Below are 26,885 nucleotides of genomic sequence, written 5' to 3' on the forward strand. Positions count from 1 at the left end.
CATTTTTGCTAGGTTTGACAGTACCTATATGCCTCTCTGAATCATGAATTCCCACCACAAGCATGTGTGCAATCTTTACAGTCCTGGCGCATGTTTCATAACAGATACACCTATATTTTACTTGAGATAAAACTTTTGGTCTCTGCAGAAAAAAAGGAACTAAATGCTTGTTTAGTTTACTAAATGCAGTAACACAAATTTGCTTGGATTTTTGTTTAGGCATAGTGCAACAATAAAAAATTGAAAATAAAAACTCATAAAAGCCCAGGAGTGGGATAATAAGCAAGATTGGAAACTCAAATTCTACCCAGAGGAAGGTTATTGACTATACCACCACCCATCAAAATTTGGACTGCAGCTGACTTTCTAGCATCTTATGCCACACCATTCGAAAATGTATTCTGCTGGCCATTCTGTCTGTCTCTCCAGTTCTTCCTAACTTAATCTGGCATCAGAGTGAGTGGCAATTTCCCCTAAGAAGATGATTGGAGGCAGGGGCGGGACATCACTTCACTGAGGAAGTTGCAGCAGGCACTAGTCCCATTTCTTCTGCTACTACAATGGTGCCACTAGTTCCTCCTCCTGCTGTAATGCTCCTGGCCAAGGACCTTTTTCAGGCAAGATACCCTACCAAAAGCTGGGATTGTCCCTCCCAAACCAAGGCAGTTGGCAGGTATGCATTACTGCTTTGGATTACTCCAAGTAACAGGTTCATGGCATAAATGATAGCATAAACCATTTACTATTTCCTAATGTGTTGTTCTTCACATTGGCTGTGTTTGCTGAGGATTATGGGCATTGTCCTCTGAGGATTATGGGCATTGTTCTCCCACACATTTGGAAGACAACAGGCTAGAGAAGACTGTCTTTGTTAGGACAAAAAATTACAAACTGGAGAGAAATCTTAGATCTTGGCAAACAGGATTTACTAGAGAGGAAACTCTATCCTGTGTATTTGGAGCAATGCATGTTTAACAGCGAGACTGAGATTGTAGTCATTAGAATCCAATAAGGTGATCAAAGGGGCAGGCATAACAGTCAACCATTCTTTACCTGCAGATTACAAGATCTTTTTTGCACAAAACTATTTTTGTTGTTTACCATTCCAACATTTCTTCCAGTGCAGTGAATGAAACAAAACAGACCTAGGGATTCATTTGCAGGTTGCATATCTAATTAGTGAATAAAAACTGTTACAGCAATAAAATATATGGTATTTCTGGTTGTATATTTCAAACTAGTTCCAGTCAGAATTGAAAAGTTTATTTTGTTACGGAAATTAAATGCTGATAAAGATGAACATTAGCCAATATAGCTATACACATTGTTGAAAATCAGTTTTACAGAACAAAAGCAGGTAACTGCTTTTTATTGGTGCTACCGCTTAAGGCTTCTATTTTAGACAATCCATTGCTTGTTAAGCAAAGCAAGTTTGCAGTATTATATTTGTTCTAAGGTGAGTTACAACATTGCCCAGAGAGACCACGGAGCTGGACTTCAGGAGGGGAGATCTGGCTTACAGAAAGAATATAGCCTTTCCCAAACTGATGCTATCCAGATGTGCCGGAAGTTATGTTCTCTGACATTTGGACAACACCATGTTGGGGAAGACTGCTGTAGCAGACTCCATACAACCTGATAAAATGAAACTTTTACCAAATGGCAGCAAGCATTTGCCTACATGGAAACAGAACAAACCATGTTGGACTTAGAGGCATGGGAACAGCCACTTTTAATTCTCAAACCTAAAAGAGACTATAAGATTTCTTTTCCCCAGAAACAGGCTTAATTTATACTACATCAAGTTTATTATGTATTCTGTATATAATCAGAGAAATATTGTGAGAATTAATTATTTCCCTGCAGATTTGTTTGTTTCTTTGCTAGAGGATTCTGGCAGGGAGTATAATCCTAGGATTACCCCCATTCAGAAAACCATTGATGGTGGTATTCATGAAGAGGCCCTAGTGGACTGTGCTGTTGAAACAAAGAGCTTTTGCTGCTAGATTAAAAGAGGCAGGGGCCTAGAAACCTTCTGTATTTCTTTTAATGAATTCTCACCACAAATAGATTTTTAGAAACAAATGGCTGACAACACACTTTCCTTGATTTCCCTGACAAGGCTGAGCTGTTTTTGGTAAAAGAGTTATTGGAAGTAGTACTGTGAATTGTTTGTTGTATCAACAACAACTTTAGGTCATATCTCAAAAGTGATATGTATCTGAATACCAGATGTGAGGAATAAGATAGAGGAACCACATCTGAGCAACAAAAGTCTGAAGGGCCTCTAGATGCCTACGATTCTATGCATGGTAAACCTAGGATTGGTTATTTCCACCATGCCATTTTTTGGTAAAGGCCATATCTGCACTATACATTAAGCCCAATGATATAAAGGCAACTGCTTTGGGGTCTGCAGACACAAGGGCCATGTTGCTGCCCACTCTTTGCGTATGCCTTCAGCAAACCTGATCAGGCCAGATAGAGCTCTTGCACTATGGCTGCAGATGTCCATATGACCATGAGAAGGGAGCAAAGAGCATGCGTTTTCTGTGTTTCTTTGCAGCCAAAGAGTGGTCTTCTAGGTTTTTGCAGCCTAGCAATCTTTGTCCAGAGGCCAAGAGAACCCATAGCAGAAAAGCAGCGCAGAAGGAAGGAATGAGCAAGCAAGACAATAGCTGATGCCACTGTGGCTGATAGCACCTCTTCTGCTGCCATTCTTGAGTCCGTTGTCTCAGCAACAGCAGCAGCAACAAATGCTGGAAGTGGAGCCCTGAGAGAGGCTGGTAGCTTCCCTGGGTATCACGACTAGCTGCTCTCCACCTCTTCTAGCTCTCCTTCCCTTTCCTGTGTGAAGAAACAGGTCACAGGGCTTGACTGTATGATCTGGTTGCACCAGTATGAATACAGGCCACTAACCATTTCCCAAGAGCAGAAATGGACAATATTGTCCTCTCTCTAGCCGCAGCCCACGAGGAAAGTCACCTCCCCCATCTTTTCCTATTGAACATTAAAAGTAGTTTCTACTTGTGCTAGTACAAATGGTGTTGTTCAGTTACCTACAGTGCTTCATTTCACTAGAGGCCAGCATCTCCACTCCAGTTGCCTACTGCGCCAGGAAAGACCCCCACTTGGTCATTGTCGCTGTCCTCCATGACCACTCTGTCCTGGACTGCTAGGCTTCCTGCCCCTTTCTGAAGGGACTTCAATCACCAAACCTCTTTTATATATATAAATTTTTTGTTTCACCAGTGGGGTGGTGAGTCTTTCAGCTGTTTTTTCTGTGCCTGTCTTCTCTCCCCCTCACTTCTGCTCCACTCAGCCATCTGCTTGCAGTGAGCTTGCATCCCCAGTGATTAATTATGAGTTTGGGTGGAAAAGGAGCCAAAGACCGAGAGAGAGTGAGTTGGGCTGCTGGAATGATGAAAGGCTGGGCCTGTTTTTTTAACAAGTTCACTCATGGAATGGTGAAATGGTAGACTATTTTTTTTAACCAGGTAAAATTGTCCAGAGTGCTGCCTGTTTCCCCTTCTAGCCCAAGTGGCAGGAGGAATGGTGAACAAAGTGGCCCTTTCTTTTCTTTTCAACTGTTCTACTAGTAGATGCATCAGAAGGGAAGGGATGTAAGAATGTCAACCAAGGAGCATTGCCGCACAAGGTCTATCAGAGGAAACCACATGTCCTCAAAGATCTGCCACGGGAAGGACAGGACTTGCTACTTGCTTTCTTGGCACTGATGGGGCAGGTAAAGCATCAGGGGAATCCACCAGTCAGGGCCCATGGTAAGAACAGTCCAGACAGAACATCAGGCTATCACTGAAACCAAAAAAGGGAATAGATTGACACCCAGAAAGGATTTCTTAACCCAGCTTCATTTCCACTGGCTTATGCAAGGAAGTCAAGGAAGTCAAGCTTAGAGCTGCTGTATAAAAAGCCCTCAGTTGTCAGGCTGGTAAATGGTGCTGCCCTTTCTGATTTAATGTGGGACAAGTTAAGGAAGATGATTGGCAAATTCCTCTGTTGGGATGTTAAAAAAGTAAACATGGCAGTCATAGGTATGTGATCAAATCCCTATCCCTTTTTATGTATGTCATGCACATGATACATGTCAGGAGGAGTGGGGTTTCTTTTTATATATATATAATTTTATTAAGAATTTTGATTATAATAGTAAAATCTAATACAAATTAAACTTAAAGAAAGAAAAGAAAATAGGATAAAAGGTGCAAGAAAAAGAGAAGAAAGAAAAAAGGAAGAATATAATAAAGAGAAAAGAAATATATAAAGAAGTGACTCCCAATCTTTATCACAAGTATAAAAAAAGTTAGTAACCCTTTACCCCCTCTAAGGTTACAAATAATTATCTCTTCATCCCATATCTCATCCCTCATCAATAGACAAATCCATAAAGAATAATCTTTTCAGTCCTAGTGTCAGCATAAAGTCCATAAATGGTTGCCAGAAGTAACAACGTACCTTGTTTTAATCTTGATCAAATAAACCAACTTTATATTCCTTCCTTTTACTTTTAACAGTCTTAATTTTTAGTTCATTCAAATATTGCTGTAGGATTTGATTTCTCTTCATTTCTTCTTTGTCCTATTGCATAGAGTTCTTCAAGGCTTTAACAAACCTCTTTTGTAATTCAATAGGAATAAATTGTCCAGGTTACTGTCTTGGTTTATCATTTGTATTTCCCTTTTGAATTTTAAAACATCAGCCAATTTCTTTTGTAGATCCAGTGAAACATCCTTTTCCAAGTCATTCTCTTGGCCTGTCAGTTGTAAATCTACTTTTGATACCTTCTCTGTCTTGTCAAATAAAATTTGTTCTACATCTGTCATTTCTTTGTTCTTTGTTCTACATCTTTTGGACATAGTTTATCCATAGAAGCAGACATCATTATTGACATCGTTGATATTGTGGCTACTAATTTCTGGCTCTATTCTTCAAAAGTCTCCTTCAGTATTTTCATTGTTATAACGTTTTGTATTTTATCAGCTTGCATGTTTTTTCCTCTACCTAAAATCTTTAGTCCCCTCTAGTGTCTACTTTTTAAATCATGAAATTACTTACCTCTGTTATGTCTTCCAAAATCAAAACAGATCTATTTCCCATGAGAAGCTGTTTGTTCTTTATAATTAATTCTTATTGTACAAAGTCTTATTGTAAAAGTTTCAATATTCCAAATTTATCTGGACCCTTAGTCCATTTATAACTTTCTAAGATCAAACTCTTACTTAGCTTTTTGCTTTTATTTCAGATTCTTTAAGTTCTTAAGCTTGTAATTAATTTTTTTTTGTTCAGAGTTGAAGATAAACTCACCTAATGAAGATTTTTCAAACTTGTCATTCTGAAGGTCTCTAATAGCTTTAAAATGGTTAATAGGCAATTTCTGACAGTGAGGTTTGCCAACTTAGTGTCCTTTAAAAGGCTGCACCATGGTTACGAGCAAGATGGCTAATCCCTTCATCTCCCAATGCTCAAACCCGTGAAAGACCACTGTCCTGCAGTCTCCTTGCAAGGAGCAGCTGTCCGGAGCACATCTGAGTGATCTCCTGTCCTCTCCTTATCCAGAGAGGTTCCAAGGAACTGGTCTACTCACCGATTCTTTGGTCTTTGCCACGGTCATTGGCTCTACTTTTGTGGAGCTATCTTCAGTTTGCCATACCTCTCCTGGAATTCAAGAGGAGTGGGGTTTTGATCACATGGTTATTACTGCCATTTTCACTTTTTTATACCCTCCCCCCCGACAGATATCCCTGTTCTCCAGACAGTGGCGTCTTCAGGGTATGGTAAAAAATGTCAAGATGGCAGCTCTGACAGTGCAATCAAAGCTTGGCCTGTTTTTTATGTGTGTTACACACATGACACACATAAGAAAACAGGCTGAGCTTTGATCTCACTGCTGTGGTCACCATCTTGACTTGTGTGACCATACCCTGGAGACACCTCTGTTTCCTGGCTTTCTTTCAACTCTGACAAAGTGCCACCAGGTGGTAGAAAAGACTACAACCAGATACTCTTCTTAATAGGTGCTGAAGGAGGGCTAGATGGCTATCATCACAGGCTAAGTTCATACAACACCCTGAATCACAAAGAAGACATCCACATTTTAGCCTAGAAAAGGCAAAATAGCATTGGCTAATAGTTTGCCTGGATACAAAGCAGATTCCTGTTCTGTATTCCTTCAACATTGAAAATAGAAACTGCAATTACAGCATGCTTCATCTCCCAAAGTGAAGTTGCTTGAATGTACTTTAAAGAACTGGAGTGAACCTTCTTTCCTGCAAAACCAGAATGTGGCCACTTATGTTTTCCCATGCTGACTACAATGAAGCTTTTGTCAGTACGGTAAACAGGTTACTGTTCTCCTTGGCTGTATTTCCTCCCATTTGTGGTGAAGCTCCCATGGCTTAGAAGTATCTGGCAGCTGGAAGACTCATCTGAAAAAATTCTGTCAAGTCTTATTCAAAGGCAACTGCTTCAGATACTTAAAATTCAAACCTATACAGTGCTAGATAAGAAAGAATATAATTTGAATGGCAAAAGTAATACAATCTGTAATACAGTGCAGGTATACACTTTTTGGGTAAAATACCAAGAGAAAGGATTACAGATACTGTACTTTCTGGTAAATATTAAGAGATTCTTAAAATCAGATGCTCATAATCTGATATATACTGACAAACGACTGGGATTATACATCCATGAATACTGACATTCATAATATACATCTGAGATCATCGGTGCTCGCTGACAAAGTAAGACTGAGCAGAAAGGGAGGGTGGTGTTTTCAAGTAGAGAAGTTTTGGGGATTAGAAATAGTTATTGGGTAGGGAGGAAAAGAATTCTCTGGGATTTTAAGTCAAGATAGGATATAATTTCAAGAAATTAAAATCAGAAGCAAGCTTTTAATTTAAGGTGGGATTTTAAGATTCCATAATGATAGTTGCAGATATGAGTTTCACTTGCACACGCAGAGTAGAGGGCAGGACATAGGAAAGAAAGTGCTCTTGCATAGGTTTGAAGACAGGAATCAGGATGGAAGAAAATATTTATTTATTTTTCAAATTTAGACACTGCCCATCTCACAAGGAAGTGACTCTGGGCGGTTTACAATAAAAAAATAAATTTTAATTAAAATACAATAAAACTATAAAAATACAATAAAACCAGACACATACATGAATAATAATATCTTCCAAGATGCTGGTGATCGAAAAGATATTAACATATGGGAACATCTTCAAGTTGCTAGCCACCCCCAGGGTTGGTTGCCCCTTTTTTCACCCCATGCCAGCTGGCAGAGCCAGGTCTTGACTGCTTTCCAGAAGGACTAGAGAGTTGGGGTCTGCCTCACCTCTGAGGGAAGGGTATTCCATAGGGCGCAGGCCATGGCAGAGAAGGCTCTCCTTCTGGGCCCCGCCAGTCGACATTCTTTGATCGATGGGGTCTGCAGCATACCCTCTCTGCTTGACCAGGTGGGACGGGTCAATATAATGGGAGTGAGACAGTCCCTCAAGTAACCTGATCCCATGCCATCTAGGGCTTTAAAGGTGATAACCAACACCTTGAATTGGACCCGGAAGCAAACTGGGATCCAATGCAGCTCGCGCAGCAAAGGTGTAACATGTGCCATCTTTGGGGCACCCAAAATTGCCCATGCGGCTACATTTTGAACCAGCTGTAGCTTCCAGATACTCTTCAAGGGTAACCCCATGTAGAGCACATTGCAGTATTCTATACGGGAGATGACTAGGGCATGAGTGACTGACTGGAGGGACTCCTGATCCAGGAAAGGGCGTAACTGGTGTACAACACGTAGTTGAACAAAGGCCCTCCTGGCCACAACTGCCACCTGCTCTTCGAGCAGGAGCCGTGAGTCCAGGAGGACCCCCAAATTATGCACTAGGTCTGTCTAGGGTAGTGCCACCCCATCCAGAACCAAAGATGGTAAACTTCCGGATACAGAGGAGCCCCCAACCCACAGCCACTCCATCTTACCAGGGTTCAGCTGAAGCCTGTTGTTCCCCATCCAGACCCCCACATCCTCCAGGCACCGCAAAAGGGTAGTCACAGCATCACTCAGATCACCTGGGATGGAGATGTATAACTGGGTATCATCTGCATATTGATGATATCTCATCCCATGGTGGTGGATGATCTCACCCAATGGTTTCATGTAGATGTTAAAAAGGAATGGGAAAGGTACCAAACCCTGTGGCACCCCACAAAGGAGGGGCCACAGGCTGGACCTCTTGCTCCCTATCAACACCGACTGGGATCGGCCCTGGAGGAAGGAGGTGAACCAGCACAAGACTGTGCCACCCACCCCCAACTCCCCGAGCTGACCCAAAAGGATACCATGGTCGATGGTATCAAAAGCTGCTGAGAGGTCAAGAAGAGCAAGGATGGATGCACTACCTCCATCCCACTCCCACCAGAGATCATCCATGAGTGCAAACAATGCTATTTCTGTCCCAAATCCAGGCCTGAAACCTGACTGAAAAGGGTCCAGATAATCCATTTCATCCAGGATCCTCTGGAGCTGCAACTCCACCACTTTCTCAACCACCTTCCCTTTTTAGGGAAGGTGGAAGACTGGACAAAAATATTGTGGTAAATGACAACATCGCTGTATGTCTTTCAATTCCACTATAGAAAAACACACCTAGAAGCATTCTGGGGTTTAAATCCTAGTCTGAAATGGATTATAAGAGGGTTAACATACTTTGATGTTTTAGGTTCACTATGTACCAGGACATCTAGCACTAGGCAGCTAAACATTTAACATTTTCCCAGTTTTTTCATCATACTTATAATTTGAATGCAATATTCTTTCTTTTACTTAAATTATTTCTGTTGGCTTTTGCTTTATAACATGTAATAATGGAGTCAACAACTTTTTAGTGGTTTTCTAAAAGCAACACTTAAAAATGTGTAGAATATGACACTTCTGTTTTCTCTTATATGATTTCCATCTTCTCCTCCTTTATATGATCTCATCTTTTTGAACTTATTGAAATTTTGTTTATTTTTAAATAGAGAAAACATCCATGAAATGGGCCCTTCCCTGCGGTTGGTGTAATGCACTAGATTATGACCGAGTTTAACTGTGAGTTGTTGAGTATGTAATTGTGGCTGGTCATGCACAACACTCTAAGTCTAAAACTGTGGTTTATATTCCACAATGGCCAGGTTCATACAACATACTGAGCTAACATCACACAAACCACTATGGCTTAGTGTGTTGTCTGAACCCAGCAATAGGAGGCAGAAAAATTGGTGTAACACTTAGTTTCCCTCTAGAATTGTTGTAGCACTGTTGATAACAATGTGAGGCTGGAAGACTTCACAGACTTTCAACCCAGCAAAAGTAATTTAGGATTGTGCTGGTTAATAACTGCAATAAAGCTTTTTAGTTTAGTTTTTAGTAGTTTAGGAAAAAGGTGATAGGGCTACTAGGTTTTCAACATGGAAATTGCACTGATTTTTTATGGGGGGAATGTGAAGTAGGCCTCCAACCTCAGGGCTAAAAATAATCCAGACAACCAATTTTTTTCTTTTCTTTTTTTCTTGTTTGTTGCCATCTAGGGCTCATGTGGATTTTTGCCACAGTCTGATAGCAACCATTTATGCCTCAGCCCTTTACAGAAGGTGGTAGATGCAAACTGTACACATATTATAAAGCCAGAGCAGATCCTCTTGTCTTCCAGTTAAATTAATGTTATGATATTTATAGCTTATCTTTCTGTAAGGAGCTCACAGTATTTGTAGACCTCTGGCCACCATCTATTTTGTCCCCACGAGGCTTTCTAATATAGCTTTTGCAGAGAAATCATGGCTGGCCCAATATAAATTAGTGAGCCTCAAGAGCAAGTAGAATGTGGGTCTGCATGGCCTTATTTCTGTAAATTCTTTCTATCATCCCAGATCCCTTTGTGATCAGCTCACTGGAACAGGCCTCCTACTATCCAGTATTACTTCATTTCCTTTCTTGCTTGCTCTGTTTCATCCTGCTTCAGGTCTCCCAGACTTTCCTCAGCACTGCATAGTTTTGTTTAGGATGTAAAGATTTTCATATTAAAATAAATGAATGATATTTTCCCGGAGTGAAAACATTTAGAAAAAGTCATAGGAGGGGTAGGGGATAAAAAGTGAGGAAAATGTATACATCATATTTGCTGTAGAAGTTTTGGATAACAATTCCCATCACTCTATCATTTGCTGTTTTGGCTGGGAATCTGCAATCTTAGCCAAATTATTTTGCCTGTTGCTGCAGGAGCCTTCTAAAAAATAAGAGGGTTTAATATTCTCTCCAGTCTGTAATTTAAGCAATTTAAGCAATGACATAGTTCAGCTCTTTAATTAGTCTAATCTATTATTTGTACCCCACTTTTTGCCTATGGGCCCAGAGGAGCTTCAGAACAGCATGAAAAAAACAACCATACAGTACTGAAAACCCTCTATTATACATAAATAGAAGCACAGCAATCTAAAGGACAGTATAATATTATATGACAAAATTATGTCATATTACGCATAATGCCAAATAAACCCAAAGCAACCGGGGTGGGGGTGGGGGGAGGAATCAGCATCAGGACTGTGGGTTAACCCTTTTGTTCCTATATCAGTTGTAACAATTTCTTCTAAATCTGAAGCTATTCCTTGGCAGAGTGCAAAATTAACACATGGAATTTACTATAACATGTAGCAAAGGAGATTAGAGACATATTCATGGAGAAAGCTATCAGTGACTACTAGTTTGGTATCTGTACATTATTTTTAAGATCAGGGCAAGGATCTAGTTCATGTATAATGCTAAGCAATAATATGGTTTGTTGATATAAAACTATGATATTATGAAATCAAACTATTAAGTGTCTTAGCATTATGTGTCAAACATGTCACATATGTTAAACTAATTCTGGTTAAAAAAATAGTATAACCTATGAAACCAACCATGGCAACAAACCATGAGGTTGTTTGTCTGATTTTGGCTTAATGCAATGTGTGACCCCACACATTGGGATTTGTAAACCATGATTTATAGCTTACTAGGTCATGCAAACCAGTTAGTTATTCATTCAATAAACCATGGTTGAACAATCCTTGGCTTAGCACAATACATAAACCAAGTGAGTGTATCTCATAATATCTGCTGTCAGGAAGTATGATTTCTATTGGGAGAGTCCCAAATAATAAGATCTCTCTTGTCCATGATTTGATTGAGGATGAAAAGGTCATCTTGGTGTGTATAATCAAAACCTGGGTCAGAGAGCTGAAGGTTGTTAATCTCTTCCACCTGTATTCTCCTAGGCATTTGGAGAGAGAGAGAATTTTTGTATTTTATAGGGATGTTCTTTCTCTCTCCAGGCTTTGTAGCCATTCAAGTACAAATCCAAAGTGCCTGCATCTTGTGGTAGATAATTGGGACAAACCAGGAATTCTGGTGAACTGCTCATACTACCGTCTTGCAATCTCCCTGCCTGATTTCACAGCTTAACAAGATGCTGTTGGAAAATTAAACAGAGGAGCTATATATCAATTCTCATATTAGCTGAGGGGGGTCATAAAACTATAAATCAGTCCATAGTCAATTTTACAAGGTTAAGCAAAAACACTATCCAGAATTCCAACAGGCTGTCCGTCATCAGGGTTCCAAGGGGTGAGATGCAGGCTGTGGTACAAGTCCAGCTGAGAATTTCAAGGAATCATAGAAACCAGACAAGAGATTCTTAGTACCAAGAATGGGCTATCACTAAAATAAACAACAAAGTTCCAGTGAGGCATAAGCCTTCTAAAAAGTCTTAAATATATCAGTCTCTTGTGCTCCTCATTTAAGAGCAATTGAAGATTTATAGCCTTGATTTTGTCATTATCAGTCTACCTTGAGAGGCAGCTACTCTTTTGCCAGACTAGCTTCTGTCTCTCTACCCCTGTCTTGTGCGTTCTCACTGAGCAGCCTGCAATCCCTTGTCTCTAATTCCAGATCTGAATCTTCAGCATCAAAGTCAGGCATAGTGAAACCTGCTTCTGGCATTTTAGAGCTATTACTGGGCCTTGGTTTCTTGGTATCTGAAATACCAGATTCCTTGCCTGATCATTTTCTGAGTAAGATGGTATAGCCCTGACTTTACTCCACTCTTCACAGTGCCCCTTCCACTTTTCTGGGGTCTTAGTTTGTCTGGGGAGTTCTGATAGAACTAAGAAATTAAACATGATGTCATCGGTTTTCTTTAGGATCTCTCTTCTGGCCCATAGACTTTCTAGTTGATGAAGCACTGTAAGGTCCCCACCCTACCCCCTGTAGAATCAAGAATCTAAACTCTGTTGTATCTCATATTTCATCTGTCTGTTGTTCCATACTAATGGTGCTCATTACAGAGTTGGATGTGCTGGACAGTCTAGAACTAGAACTAGAAGGTGGTTGTGGAATCTGGATTAAAAAAAGGAACTGGAGCTTGAATATTCAGAGGGCTGGCAATGATTGAGAAGGCTGGTTTGCTGCAACTGGCTCTTGTTTTCATGTCCCATCTTTCATAGGTATTTTTTAAGAATCATTTGAACAGCTTGGAGTTCATGCAGTAATTGGTTGACCACAGGTTCAGAGGAGAAGGTACTGTGATTGGAGACCAACTAAAAATGCAACTTACAATTTCCATAGAAGGGGGTATGCCGAGAAAATGAATGCTGGGAATGGTACCCAAATTTTGCCAAAGGCGTCAGCATAACCCAATAGTAAGTAACTGGCATAGCACTTAGGAAGGACTCCAGCATAGTGTTAGGCCAGTCAGTATGGTAATTGGACTGAAAATACTAAGCAGTGGACAGGTGCAACTCCACTTCCAGCAAATGAAACAAGTTTCACCAGAACCATGAAGTGAACTTTGGGCCACTGTTTGAAATCTTGTGGACCATATAATAGGAATTGCTCTTTTGAGCTCTCCTCAGGGCTGATAGAAGACCATGACAAGGAAGGAAAATATTTGTTTTAGAAAACAAATCTCCCAGTATCAGAACAGCACTATGACCCTTCAACAAGGGAACTTCTGAAATGATCCAAAGAGATCATCTTTCAGGGTTCTGAAGGAGTTAGCAGAAACATCAATAACCCTGTAAGCTTGCCCAGTGGGACCTTAGCTCTCTTGCAGACAAGGCAAGTCTACCTAAAGTGATGCTTTTATATGTAGCCACAAGAAGACTTGGAAGATGTAGGGTTTTGAATTAACCAATATGTCCTGATACAAGGTTATTATGACACAAGTATAGAATTTTCCATGTAAGCTCACTAGTAGCACATACATTCAACCATAGTGAAACAGGACCTTTACTTGAACTGAGAACAGAAATTGGGCTAAAGAGTGAGCAATCTCCATTAGTCTTTTCCTTTAGTTTGTGTGAAATGATCCATTTGTTGTTGGTTTTGTATTTCTTGGGTCATGGGTAGCTAATGATCCAAGGATGGCTGCATAGTTTTCATGATTGTTGTTAAGTTCTCCAACTACTCTCTAAACATAGTTTTCATGATAAGGCATCTGCCCTTCAATTCTTCAACCATACATAGGAGATGCTAAAATGGAACTTAGGAACAGAGACTCACAAATCTGTCTTTGTGTTTTTCTCATAGTCTGGAGGTATTCTAAGTTTTTCTAGTCCCATCCAGAAAATACCTCCAAATTTCAAAGGCAACCTTAATTGCTAGCAATTCCTTTTTCTATGTAATGTAGTTTTCTTAGTTGGACTGAGATTTTGTGAATGGTAAGCAAAAAGTAGCAGATTTTTTTCTGGAGCTTATGGGTTACAGCAGCTCAGAGAATGCAGAGAATATTAGAGTTGTCCATTGCTGTCACAAATGGTTACTGAAGGATGAGACCTGGTGTAGAAAAGATGTTAAGTTGCTAGAAGTCTTGTATAGCTTCTCCCCAGTGAATGGGAGTCTTTGCACGGAGTAAGTCTGTGAGAGCTGTAGCTATCTGAATGAAACTGGGAGTAAACTTCTAGTAATAGTTGGCAAATCCCCCAAATTTCCAAAGTTCTTCACATTATGTAATAGGCCCCAGGTTAACACAGCCTCTATCTTGGCTGGTCCATGGCTAATCTGATACCTGAAACAGAAATCAAGAAATTTCAAGAAATCAACCTCAGAAAAGTTAAAAGCAGAGTTTTCCAGTTTGATGTAGAGATCATATTATCATAACTATTGTAAGCCTGGTTTGACCTAGTGTTCAGGTTCTTGGGAAGTTTGGGAGCATATTAGAAGATAGTCAAGGTACGCAGTCAGGAACTGATATAACAAGTTATGTAATCCAATTATACCCTGTAAATCTAGTTTGGTAAAGATGATAGGTCCACAGAGATGTTCCAGTGGGTCAGAAATTAGATCCTGCAGACTTCTCTGCCTCTAGTGTAGGCATTTAGTCTGTCTGTTAGTAATATCAGCTTTAAAGGGATTTCAAACACTGAATGCATTTCTCTTGTGAAACCAGTAAAGTTTGTAAGTAAAGTAACTTGCTCCAAGAGATAAAGAATTGTTCTTGGACCAGTCAATAAATTAATCAGCCACTCTCCTCATGAGCAGTCATCTGTAACTCCTCACCTTATAGCTGCAGAAACAAAATGCTTTGAGCTAGAAATCAGCAAAAATCTCTGGACTTCAGGTACCAAAACTGGGCATTTCCAACAAGATAGGAATGGGGTAGGTGGAGTTTGAGCAAGAAACAGATTCAGTTGAGCCTGTGTTGTCCTGGCAGCTGTTGTTAACTCTGCAAAAAATAATTTGGTTTTCTTGTGCTAGCTCCTCCATCTTGCATTCTATTAGTCTGAAATAAACTTTTACAGCCTAACAAGATTTTGGTAGAGAATTAAACAGTTGATACATATCAATTTACTTACAAGTCATGCTCGGTCATAAAACCATAAATTAGTTCAAAATCTTTCATCAGTTTTACCAAGGCAAAGCCACAGCAGCATCCAAAATTCCAATAGGCAGTCAGTCATGTCAGAAAACGACAGACACGGGTTCGGTTGTCCAGTAGACAGAAGTTTTTATTGGGCACGTTTGCAAAGGTGGGTCCCTCCCACAGCAATGGAGGAACCCCGAAGCAAGGTCTGACAGGTTTTTATACCCCCTATCTGTCCTCCCCCTCCTACGAGGGCTTGGCTCACAATCTCACCTTTTTTTACCGCCCCGGAGCGCCGCTAATTAACCGCAAAACCGCAGACATTCCACTTTCCGAATCCAATCAGCGCAATACACATTCCAATCCCCACTTGACCCGACAGCCGCCCCCTGCCGTTTCTCTTCACTCTGGTGCGAACGTGCCTTCTGCCCATCCTCCCTCCTGCCACCCCCCCAAGGCTGCCCCATGGTGCACAGCGCTCTCCCCTAGCAAACATGGTTCGTTTGAGGCCCTCACTTCTCCCTGCCTTCTCACAATCCCCCCTTTTTCTTTTCACGCCTCTGTTGGGCCTCAAACCTGGCTAACAGGATTGCTCCCTCGTCCCGGACCCGGGGCTTCACACACTGGGACAGGTAATTCCCACAAGCAGGGAGGCATTGCATTAAGCAACATACTAGGACCAGTAAGGCAATGAAGCCAATAGCTAGTACAGAAAGTTGTTTTAACCAAGCAAAGTTAGGTAACCAACTAGTGAGCCACGACCAATTCCATCCCTCTGGATCCTCGGATATGCAAGAGGCTAAGGTCTTCAACTTGGCTAGTTTTGCTTCAATATAATTCTCATTGTTGGTTAGGTTAAAGCAACAAAGACCTTGAAAAGATTCACAGCCTTGTCCTGCCCTTAATAGGAGATAGTCTATAGCTATCCGATTCTGAATGACCGCCCTCCTGATCTCAGTGACTTCTTCAGTGAGGGCTGCAATGAGAGAGGATGTAAGGTTGACACTTTTAGCCAGGAGGCAGGCCACCTTCCTTAGGTCCAGGTAAGCTCTTCCGCTTAGTGCAGGAACCCCTACTAAGGAGAGGGCCAGAGCCATGGCTTCTGTTTCGGACAAGAGTGTCACATCACTCTCACAATCAGATGGCAGCTCCCTTTTTCTTTTTTCTTTTGATGGGTGCGCTTGTATTGGAGGCAGGGCATATAGAGAGGTCAGGCGCCCTATGGCACAAGGGCCCCTGAACTATAGGCTGGAACATAGGTGTAAGCTTCATGTCCACATAACAAAAAGAAACCTTTAGGTAGGTATAGAGGGGTTGAGGCGTAAGGGATATTATAGATCCCTCCACAAGTGAAAACAGGACCTTTTGAGGGCAGTGGGTGGGTACGGTTCTGGGTATTGTTGAAATATACACATTGAGTTGCATTGGTTATCCCCAAGAGATTTAGAGCCATTTGCCTTTGATTAGTCCAGGGTCTTGGTGTGGGAGAAGACCCAAAATGATAGAACATCCCCCCCCACGGGGGATCATCCCCAGTGATATCAATATTCGCTATCTGAGTAACATTCTTCAATGCTTCCAAGCTGATGGGCATTCCAAAGAAACAGGTGGAGGTGACACCATTCACAGTCAAGAGTTGCCCCACACAAAAAGTTGTGCTGTTCAAAGCTGTCTGTGCCAATTCTACAAAAAAATTGTTAGAGCTGTGCTGTAGAGCATCTAAGCAGTGACATAACAGAATAACCTGGATGCAAGCCTTTATGTTGGTCATCTCCTCCCCTGCCTTAGTTCAGTTCCTTTTAAGTTTTACTTTGAGTCCATCTCCCGGTTGGGCAGTCCACGGTCGGGGGTCGGGAGCTCGCTTAACCCGATGGTAGTGGGTCCAACCCCCCTGTCGGGTCCGAACCGCTGATTCAGTTGTCAGGAGAACTTGGTATGGTCCCTCCCAAGACGGTTTCAGCTTCTCATCCTTCCACGTCTTTATCAGGACCCAATCCTCTGGCTTGTGGGGGTGTTGGTCTTTCAGCAAGGGGGCTGTTGAGCGAGGAGTCCCTGTTTTCTTAGAGACAAGAGAGATTGTGACAGTACCAAGAGATACTTTCTTAGGAAGGCATCCTTTAGCTCGGGGATAGGCTCTCCCATTGGAGCCAGGAAAGGTCTTCCCATCATCAACTCGAACGGGGAGACCCCCACATCCTTGCGAGGGGCTGTCCGCATTTGAAGCAGGGCAACCGGAAGTGTCTTTGTCCAAGATAGCCCTGTTTCCAATCCCAGTTTGGTGAGATGTTGCTTCAACACCCCGTTGGCCCTTTCCACTTTCCCACTGGAGTCAGGATGCCAAGGGGTGTGGAGTTCCCATCGAACCCCCAGGCTCCAGTACCACGGCTTTACAGTGTCTACCAAAGCCTGCACCCCCAGTGAGACCCTTCGTGCAGTTTCTCCACCATCCCCCTCATGTCAGCACGGCTCACTACTGGGGTCCCCTCAATTGTAACCCAATGACCTGCTTCCTCCCTGCAACCTTCCCTTTCCAGCAGCTGTGAGTAAACCCCGTTCCAGCCAAATTTTCCCGAAAGTGTGCACTACTCCCCAGGCGTATCGCGAGTCTGTGTAGACGGTGAGGGACACTCCCTTTCCCAACTCTAGTGCCCGTTTCAAAGCGTGCACTTCACACAGCTGAGCCGACCAGTCCGCTGGTAGTGCCCCCTTCTCTATTGTCTCTCCCTCCGCCGTCACTATCGCATATCCTGACTTCCTTTGTCCCTGCTCTACTCGGCTAGACCCATCCACAAACCAGACCTCACCCTCCTCCAGCGGGACCTCCTGCAGGTCCTCCCGGGTCTTTGTTTGCAGCTGCAACAGGGTGGAGCACTCGTGCTCCGCCGGCTCCCATTCTTTCCGCTCCCCCACAAGAAACTCCGCTGGGTTCAAATTCCTGTCTGTTCCTACCACCACATCAGGACTTATTCGGAGAACTGTCTCATATTTCAACATCCTCCCTTCTGTCATCCAAGCAGCCGCCTGCTGACTAAGCACACTTAAGATCTGATGGGGTGAATGGACAATCACGGGGCTCCCAAAAGTGAGTTTTTTCCCTTCTGTCACTAACACAACAGCGGCAGCCACTGCCTGCACACAAGTCGGCCATCCCCTCACCACTGGTTCTAGGGCTTTGCTCAGGAAGGCCACTGGTTGATATTTCCCAGCCCGTCTCTGAGTCAGCACTCCAATGGCAGTTCCCCCATGGGCTGTAACGTATAGGTGAAAGGGGGGGCCAAGTTTGGTAGAGCCAGAGCCGGGGCCGTCACCAGGCTCCTTCGTAATTCTCCCCACTTCTCTGTGTCCCCGTCTGTCCATTCTACCCTGTCAGATGATCCTTTCAACTTCTCATACAGAAACTGAGCCTTGCTCATGTACTCATCTATCCATAGCCGGCAATATCCTACTAGACCCAGAAACCGCCGCACCTCTGTTTTAGTATGAGGGGGCTTCAACTGCATTATCCCCTGTATCCGAGAAGGATCAATCAACTTCTCGCCCTTCCGGAGTACATGTCCTAAATACTTGACCTCCCTTTTCACAAATTGGACCTTCCCTTTTGACACCTTCAATCCTTCCTCAGCCAACCAGTTCAATAAAGCCACTGAGTCTTCTCTCACCTTTACTTCCTTCTCTCCAGACACCAACAAATCATCCACATACTGCAGCACCCGAGAACCCCCAGGGGCCCGGAACCCCTGGAGTTTCTCTTCCAATGCCTGTCCAAACAAGATGGGGCTCTCGGTGTACCCCTGGGGCAGCACCGTCCATCTCAGTTGTTGCTTCCTCCCAGTCTCCGGATCTTCCCACTCAAAAGCGAACAGATCCCTGCTTTCCTCTGCCAGAGGGCATGACCAAAAAGCATCCTTCAAGTCTATCACCGTGAACCACCGATCCCCGGGAGGGATCTTCCCCATCAAAGTGTAGGGGTCAGGCACTACCGGGGTCCGGGCCAAGACCAAATCGTTGACCCTCCTCAGATCCTGCACCAGCCTGTAACTATTGTCCTTCTTCTTCACAGCTAAGATAGGGGAGTTGAAGGGGGACATAGCCGGTTCCAACAGCCCTTGCCGCCTCAGCCCATCTATGATGGGCTTCAGCCCACGCCTCCCATCCCGGGACAGCGGGTATTGGGCTTGCCGCAAACCCGTCACCCCCGGTTTCAAGGGGATGCTAATTGGGGTGATGCGAAACCGACCCGCCCCCCCTTCTCCTGCCCATACCTCAGGGTTCACAACCTCCACGTCCGCCTCCCGCAACAAACACATCCTTTCTGCCTGTTCCACATTCCACAACTCCACTCCTAGACTACCCATTAGATCCCTTCCCAGCAAGTTCACTCCTGCCTGTGGGATCAGTAACACATCTGCAGTTACCTCCTTCCCATTCCACTCCAGTCTTACTCCCTCCAGTACGTCTGCCTTGACCGGAGAGCCTCCCACCCCCATCACTGATACCGACGCACCCCGGGATTTCGCAATCCCTGGGATCAGTTGGCACAACGATGTTCGAGAGGCTCCGGTATCCACGAGGAACTGCCATTCCTCGCCGGTGGGACCCACCGTGATGTTTACCAAGGGTTCCCTGTGGGTCCCGGTTGGGGAACCATGACCCCCCCTAGTTGTACAGGGGGAAACTCCTCTCACCCGTGGGGCGATCCACCTGGCAGTCCCGAGCAAAGTGTCCTACTCGCCCGCAGCGGAAACAACCTTGCCTATCCCCAGTCCACCTCTCCCTTCTGGGGTCGATGCCACCTCTCCGGGGCCAAGGTCCCCGGACCAGATGGGGAGAAGGTCGCGCCTCCCTCAGTCCCTCCCCCTTCGTCTCATTCTTGGCCGCCGCCTGAACAGCTGCCATCATCATTTGAGTTTTCTGCCTGGTCTTCGCCTCCTCCCTCCCCACATAGGTCTGTTGAGCAATCCTTAGGAGTTCCCCTATCCCCTGTTCAGTCCAACCCTCCTGTTTTTGTATCTTCTTCTGAATGTCTGGCCATGCTTTGGTGACGAACTGCATTTTTAACAAGGTCTCAAAGGCTGGGGTGTCCGGAGTCACGGCCGAGAATTTGTTCAGGCCAACCCGGATCCTCTCACAAAAATCTCTGGGCGATTCATCCTTCCCCTGGGTTACCTCAAAAGCCTTGGTCAAATTCTTCCCCTGGGGCACTGCTGTTCAGATGCCCTCCAAAATCATCTCTTTCATGTCTCTCATGTTCTGCCGGTGTGCGGCATTATTGGGATCCCAATTTGGGTCTGCCAGAGGGAATTTAGTATCTGCGGCCGGGGCATTTGGGACATTTGCATTCCTTCGCTCCCAAGCCCTGAGCACAGCTCGCCGAATCTGGCCCCTCTCTTCTGGCGTATAGAGGTGGGCTAAAATGTAATTTAGTTTCCCCCAGGAGTATTCCACCGGGCTGAGAAAAAGTTCCAATTGTTCGGCGGCGGTATGGGCGTTCTCTTGCATACGAGGGAGGGTCTTTTTTAATTCCCTCAACTCACTGGGTTTGATGGGAACTGTTACGTAACTGGTGACGGTCACCCCCTGTGCGTTCGTTCCGTTCGGGACTTCCCGGACGGGGAAGGCACTGGCCGACCTTAGAATAAAGGGCAAGTTCTGAATGTCTTGGTTCAGCTGGTCCAGCTCTTTCCGCAACCCGGGATAGGGTGGGGGCGCCGGAGGGGGAGCGGTAGAAAGAGGAGGAGGAGGAGGAGGTGGCGGCCCCCATTGAGGTCCAGTCAGCCAGAGGTCCTCCTCATCCTCCTGTTCTTTTTGGACAAAAATTTTGGCTAACTTGGGTCGAGGCCCCTCCCAATGAACATGGAACCAGACTTCCACATAGGGTTCCTGTGTTAACATTTTATGTTCCACAATGTAGTTTTTTAGTTGGGTCACCCAGTAATTACTGGGGATTCCAAGAGTATCCCAATGGTAGGGGAATTCGGGGTCCACTAGTGGATATTTTGGCCATTCTTTAGTGCACAAAGTTATCATGGTCGGTTTTTCCAGACCCCTGGTGAATGGACACAACCAGGGTGTCTCCCATTGTTGCAACAATTGTCCTAATGGAGAATCCGTGGGGATTCCCCCTACTGCGTTTTTCCCACTGGCCCCTGGCCTTACACTCTTACTCTGCACCTTACCCATCCTTCCTGACTACGTTTCCCACCTTACAGAAGGTCCCGGACTCTTCTGTCCCCTTGCGGCGTCCAACGCCTCGTAACCACGCTAATCTCCCCGAGATTATGGGTAGGCTGTACTCACCAGACCTCCCGGAGGTCCCCTCGTCGGCCGACTTCCTCTTTACTTCTGTCTGACTGGCGATTGGAGTCCCGTCCCGGACCCGACTCTGGGGAAAACGGGAGACACCTCAACGGGGTGTTACGGCCGATTACTCACCGGTTCCCCACAGTCCGGTCCACGTCGAGGACTCCTGGCTGGCTCGCCAATTTTGTCAGAAAACGACAGACACGGGTTCGGTTGTCCAGTAGACAGAAGTTTTTATTGGGCACGTTTGCAAAGGTGGGTCCCTCCCGCAGCAATGGAGGAACCCCGAAGCAAGGTCTGACAGGTTTTTATACCCCCTATCTGTCCTCCCCCTCCTACGAGGGCTTGGCTCACAATCTCACCTTTTTTTACCGCCCCAGAGCGCCGCTAATTAACCGCAAAACCGCAGACATTCCACTTTCCGAATCCAATCAGCGCAATACACATTCCAATCCCCACTTGACCCGACAGCCGCCCCCTGCCGTTTCTCTTCACTCTGGGGCGAACATGCCTTTTGCCTGCAGTCTTTCCTCCCTCCTGCCGTCCCTCTCCACTCTGGTGCGAGTGTGCCTTCTGCCCATCCTCCCTCCTGCCACCCCCCCCAAGGCTGCCCCATGGTGCACAGCGCTCTCCCCTAGCAAACATGGTTCGTTTGAGGCCCTCACTTCTCCCTGCCTTCTCACAGTCAGTCAGTCAGTCAGTCAGTCAGTCAATCAGTCAGTCAACTAGGGTTCCAACCCTCTGTTTTCTATGTTCAAATACATCAGAAACTCAGCAACCTTGATGTTGCAAAGCTTCAGTCCCCATGATCAGTCTTCTTTGATAGGCAATCTTTTACGGGCTAGCTTCTGAATTTCTACCCATGGTCTTCTGTGTCCTCAGAGGCCTAGTTTCAGAGGTGAATCCTCAGTGTCAGGGTCAAGCACTGAGGGAAATGCATTTGGTTCTTCAGAGCTAATACTGAATTCCAGTTCCTGGGTATCTGAAAACCAGATGGCTCAGTCTGTTTCTTCTTTGAGAATGTATCTGTCTGGACCACAACACTTGAGTGATCTTCAGCTGATCTTGATGTTAAGGATTTCTATTTCTAAAATGATGGTTTAAAGGGATTTCAGTGTCTTTGCCCAAGTCACCATGGTTGGAGTAACTCAGAATATCATGACAGCCACGACAACAGTAGATCTGTTTCAATTTGTTACTGGCCTAACAAATTGGAATGGCAGGTCATATTCTAGTCCTGGTTTTCTCTATTAGAGAATGGTGACTGAAATTGAGGCATTTGACATCTGTTCCCTTGTCATGATCAGATTATTTCCTTTTGTGAGATTTAGACTTGTGGGAACTCTTCCTCTCTACAGGGATGGTCTGCCCTTACAGGGCTCTAGGAATTTTTTAGGTATTATGGTGGGTGTTTCTGTCAAAACCTTGATGTCCCACCCCCCAGTTGAATCTAGAGATGAATTAGGCAGCTGACATAATCACTCCTGAGAGTCCTCTCCTGCTGTGCAGAACAATTCCTTAATATTGATACCAAATGTGTATTTTCATTCTTTCATCTGTTCTCTATACTTATCCTATTATTTTTTCTGTAGCTGACCAAAAAAGGAGAGTAAAAGGAAAAACAAAATAAAAGAGCTGAAGAGCACAAGATTAAACCATCAATTGGCACCATTTATACTGTAGCTAATAAATGGAAACAAACTAAAGGGCACATGATATGATTGCATGGTTGGCACTAATGAACAAGTTTTAGTTCCTTGAGAAAGAAACTGATGCATCAGAACAAGGAGGAAAGATATGAGGCCAAAACAAGGTCTGAAATCTTGTAGGAAATAGCACAGACACTACTACTTGTGGATAGTCTAAAAGAATGTGGTGTTGAAATGCTGAGATTCTCCTAGAAAGGGTTCTTTGGAATCTCACGGTTCTTTTTTATCCACTTGGCCAGTGAAGGAGAAGGGTATTTTCTCTTCATCTTTTTCTTTGTGTGTAAGTGGATGTGTGTGTATGCCTGTAGAATATATTCTAATAAAATAGCGAGGAAATTATCTATCATGCTCCTTACTTGTTTGGTGGGACCTCTGCTGTCTAAGCTCTGACACTGCATATAAGATCCTATACATTTTATAAAAATACACCCCCACCCATTGAAGGGTATAAAGCAACTTGGGAGACAACTGGGACATCAGTAAAATAGCTCACCTGAAATCTGATCAAACCAAGTAAGAGTTCATTATCAAGCCTACTCTGTAGTAGTAGTAAAAGTGAGGAAAACAATTCTTGTGTGCCAGTGTTTTCCAGGCCTCAGAAGCTTTCTGAAGGCTTTCCAAAGGATCATGAGAATGGCATACCCACCGTTTTCCAAATAGTGCCCCCCATTCTCATGATGCTTCAGAAAGCCTTTGGAAAGCTTCTGATGCCTTCTGAAGCATTGCAAGCATGGGGCACGCTATTTGGAGAGCAGCGTGAGCAGTCTTGGGAAGAAGGCCTGGGGCGGCCAGCAGCTGCCCCGCATGGGGCCAGGCAGGGCATGCCTCAGCAGCAGCAGGAGGAAGACAGGTAAGGTCAGCTAGGTGTGGCAGGGCCTGCGGAACACAGGGCAGCAGGGGCTTTGCGCTGTGGCACTGGGGTGGCTGGCTCTGGCACAGGGCTTGAGGCAGCACTTGATGGTGGCAGCGGTGCTGGAGCTGAAGTTGAGGTCTGGGGCTGGTGGTGGCTGGCTGAGACTGCTAAAGGCCCCGTGCCTCTACTTCAGCCCCAGCACCATCGGTACTGCTAGTGCCGCTGAAGAGTGCTGCTATGCAGGGTGGCCAAAAAGGCAGAAATGGGGGAGAGATAGGCAGGTGGGGGGAATTCAAGAGGAGACAGAGACAGTCCCATACCTTACTGACGCTCGAGGCTGGGAGAGACTAAATCGGGAATGGCTTGGATCAGGGTTGGTCCTCGCCTAACAACGGGTAGGATTTGCTTAACAATGGCAGTGAGGAGTGCTGGGCTTGCTATTGCTAAGTGATGCAGTCATGTGATATTTTGCATAATGACTGCATTGCTTAGTGATGGAAATTCTGGTCCCAATTACCATCAAAATTTGAGGACTACCTGTATATAACATCTTTCAGTTGCCTCCCAAGGCCATCAAGAAATCAGCCTAATATCCATTAACTCAGAAGAACAGGAAGAAAAAGCAGGGTGGGGTGAGGCTTTGGATTATTTGCACTTCTATAGGCAATTAACATGTTTGAGGCTTTGTTTTCATATGCAAGAAAGATTCTAAGCAAGCCAAGGTGTCTCTGAGTCTTTTAACAAGTCAACCCAAGTGGATTAAATATCAGGGACCTGTGATTTATTGCCAAGTCATGGTGTGAAGTTTGAGGTATGTCAGGTGGTTATCAGGAATGGGCCTTTTCAGTTGTGACCTCCCTGATACTAACTTTATTGTCTTTGCAACACCAGATAAAGACATTTTAATTTTAGACTTTTAATATGCTAATGTGTTTATTTTAAATATATATGGTATATACATGCTTTTTGAGTATTCTGTTGTTTTTATTGTTTCTTTATTGTGAATTTTAATTAGGTTGCTTATTTTACTATGACTTTTAATTATTTTTCAATTTTTTTAGCAGCATAGCTAAGCCCATATGATTGAAGTTTGGAGGTCTCAACATTCCTCTCCCACCTATCTTCCATGGGATGCCTCACCTTCCATCTTCCCTTAATGTCAGTTTGTGAGGCAGATACAGCTGTCTCCTCCTCTGCTACTTTTGTGGTGATTAAAAGATAAACATGGAAAACAAAGACATAATTTCTATAATACGACATCCTGGTCTTGTAGCTTAGAGGTGTGTGGCTAGAGGATCTAGCCTTTCTTTGTTCCTGTTGGGAGATAAACCAGTTTCATCAGACATAAATACAATCAACTTCACTAAAAGAAATAAGAAAATATAAAATATAAAACCTCTTTTTAACTTTAGCATCTTAAAAGGCAAACATTCAGTAGTACTGGAGGTAATGACAAAGTTGTTCAGATCACAATGATATAGCTTGCACATTAGTTTTAAAAAAGGGAAAAATACAAAAGCAAATGTTATGCTCTGGCCAGAGCACAAGATGTTGCTGGTCTGCTACAAAAGGCTTTTCTCCTTGCCAGAAATTTCATAAAGAAGAGACTGGAAAAGGTTCAAGAAATCATAACAGATTACAAGAGGATAACACTATTATCTTTGTGCCCTGCCTGAAGAATGGATAAAGCCTGAGCTTTAAACATCCCCAGAAAAATAAAGACAGGAGACTTAATATCGCATACTAAAATTCATCTTTATGTAGATTCTAATTTAACTTGCTACCTATTACTTTGGAACTAGAATTCCCTTGAAAATGATATTACTTCTGTCTTGATTACTGAACATCCTCTGGGTTCCTGGCACATCAAAATTCCTTGAAAGGCTTGGAGATGTAATAGGGTCCCCCTCTTTTCCCTGCTTCAGTCCACAGCTTATGTGGTTCTGCCTGACTTTACAAGGATTCAAAATGTTCCTATCTCCAGTAAAGAGAGAGGAGCTACGGATATATTTCTGTGCCTAAGTGACAAATTTGCATCTTCTTAGTGAAGATGTAGATTTTGTCTATGATGAAGATGTGTATTCTGTGTCTGGCATGAAGGGCTGGCAGGCAGGTTATCTCACAACAATGTTATATTATGATCATAGTTTATTGTAAACCTTGAGCAAACTCAGATTTAAAGGTGGTGGGATTACAACATTTTAAAATAAAATAAATGCTTAGGATGTATCTTCTAAATTGTAGATGTACAGTGAAGTTTACTGTCATTGCAGACCATCTTGCTGAGTCATATTTCTCCTGAAATTACCACACATTCTTTATTCCCTCTCTTCCACTATTTGCTATATAACAGTTTCCATAAGAAAATTATTTTTCCTTGCAAACTGTTGTGCTTTTCATTTTTTCCTTCAGAAAACCTTTATTTACCCAGCCTTGAAAAGTATATCCTCTTTTGGGATGCTGGAAGGAGGAGTATTTTATCATTTATGGATAGCCAGCAACCACTCAGGACAGAAACTGAAGATCTGCTTCTCCATATGAAACAAGAGGAGGAATTTTTAGACCAGCCAGGATATAATTACCTATGTTGGAAGAGAGCCAAGATCACATAAGCTTAGCAACAGCAAAGTCCTAACGGTGCAAAGGGGATTGAGGGAAGCTGAAAAGAAAAACATAATAATGCAAGAGGGATGTCTGTTTTTACCATATGAGTAGCAGGAGCTGCTGGTTAGTGAGTATATACTTTCAAGGACTAAAATATGAGAAAATTGATCAAAGGCAAGGGGAGGGTGAACCTTCTGTATAGAGTTAGTAGTGTTGGGGGACCTATGGAGCTGATTAAGAAATCACAAGATGCTTTCTCACTGAATCTGCAAAGGCTATGCTCAATCCATATTGAGTGGGGTTTTATGAATTGGAGTTAAAAGTTAAAATCTGTTCTTGATTGTGTCCATGTGTGTGTGACATACACACACACACGAGTTGTGTGTGTGTGTGTGTGTGTGTGTGTGTATATATATATATATATATATATATATATATATTCATATATTCATATATTCATTTCAGTTCCTGTTCAGGAGATAATTTATTATAGTGCTGGTGTACAATTACTGT

General features: G+C 43.6%; 1 long non-coding RNA gene across 1 annotated transcript in view; it reads left to right on the forward strand.

The window, feature by feature from the left end:
- LOC148217149 (uncharacterized) overlaps positions 1–26,777 on the forward strand; it is a 41,686-nt gene extending 14,909 nt beyond the window's left edge. The window contains exon 3 of the long non-coding RNA XR_015797128.1: positions 26,181–26,777. This is a non-coding gene — a long non-coding RNA (uncharacterized LOC148217149). The remainder of the gene's footprint in view (positions 1–26,180) is intronic.
- The last annotated feature ends 108 nt before the right edge of the window (positions 26,778–26,885 follow it).

This window comes from Python bivittatus, unplaced genomic scaffold (assembly GCF_059951505.1).
Source record: "Python bivittatus isolate LINGU-HERP-01145 unplaced genomic scaffold, Pbiv_v1 ctg000020_np1212, whole genome shotgun sequence".
Lineage (NCBI taxonomy): Eukaryota > Metazoa > Chordata > Lepidosauria > Squamata > Pythonidae > Python > Python bivittatus.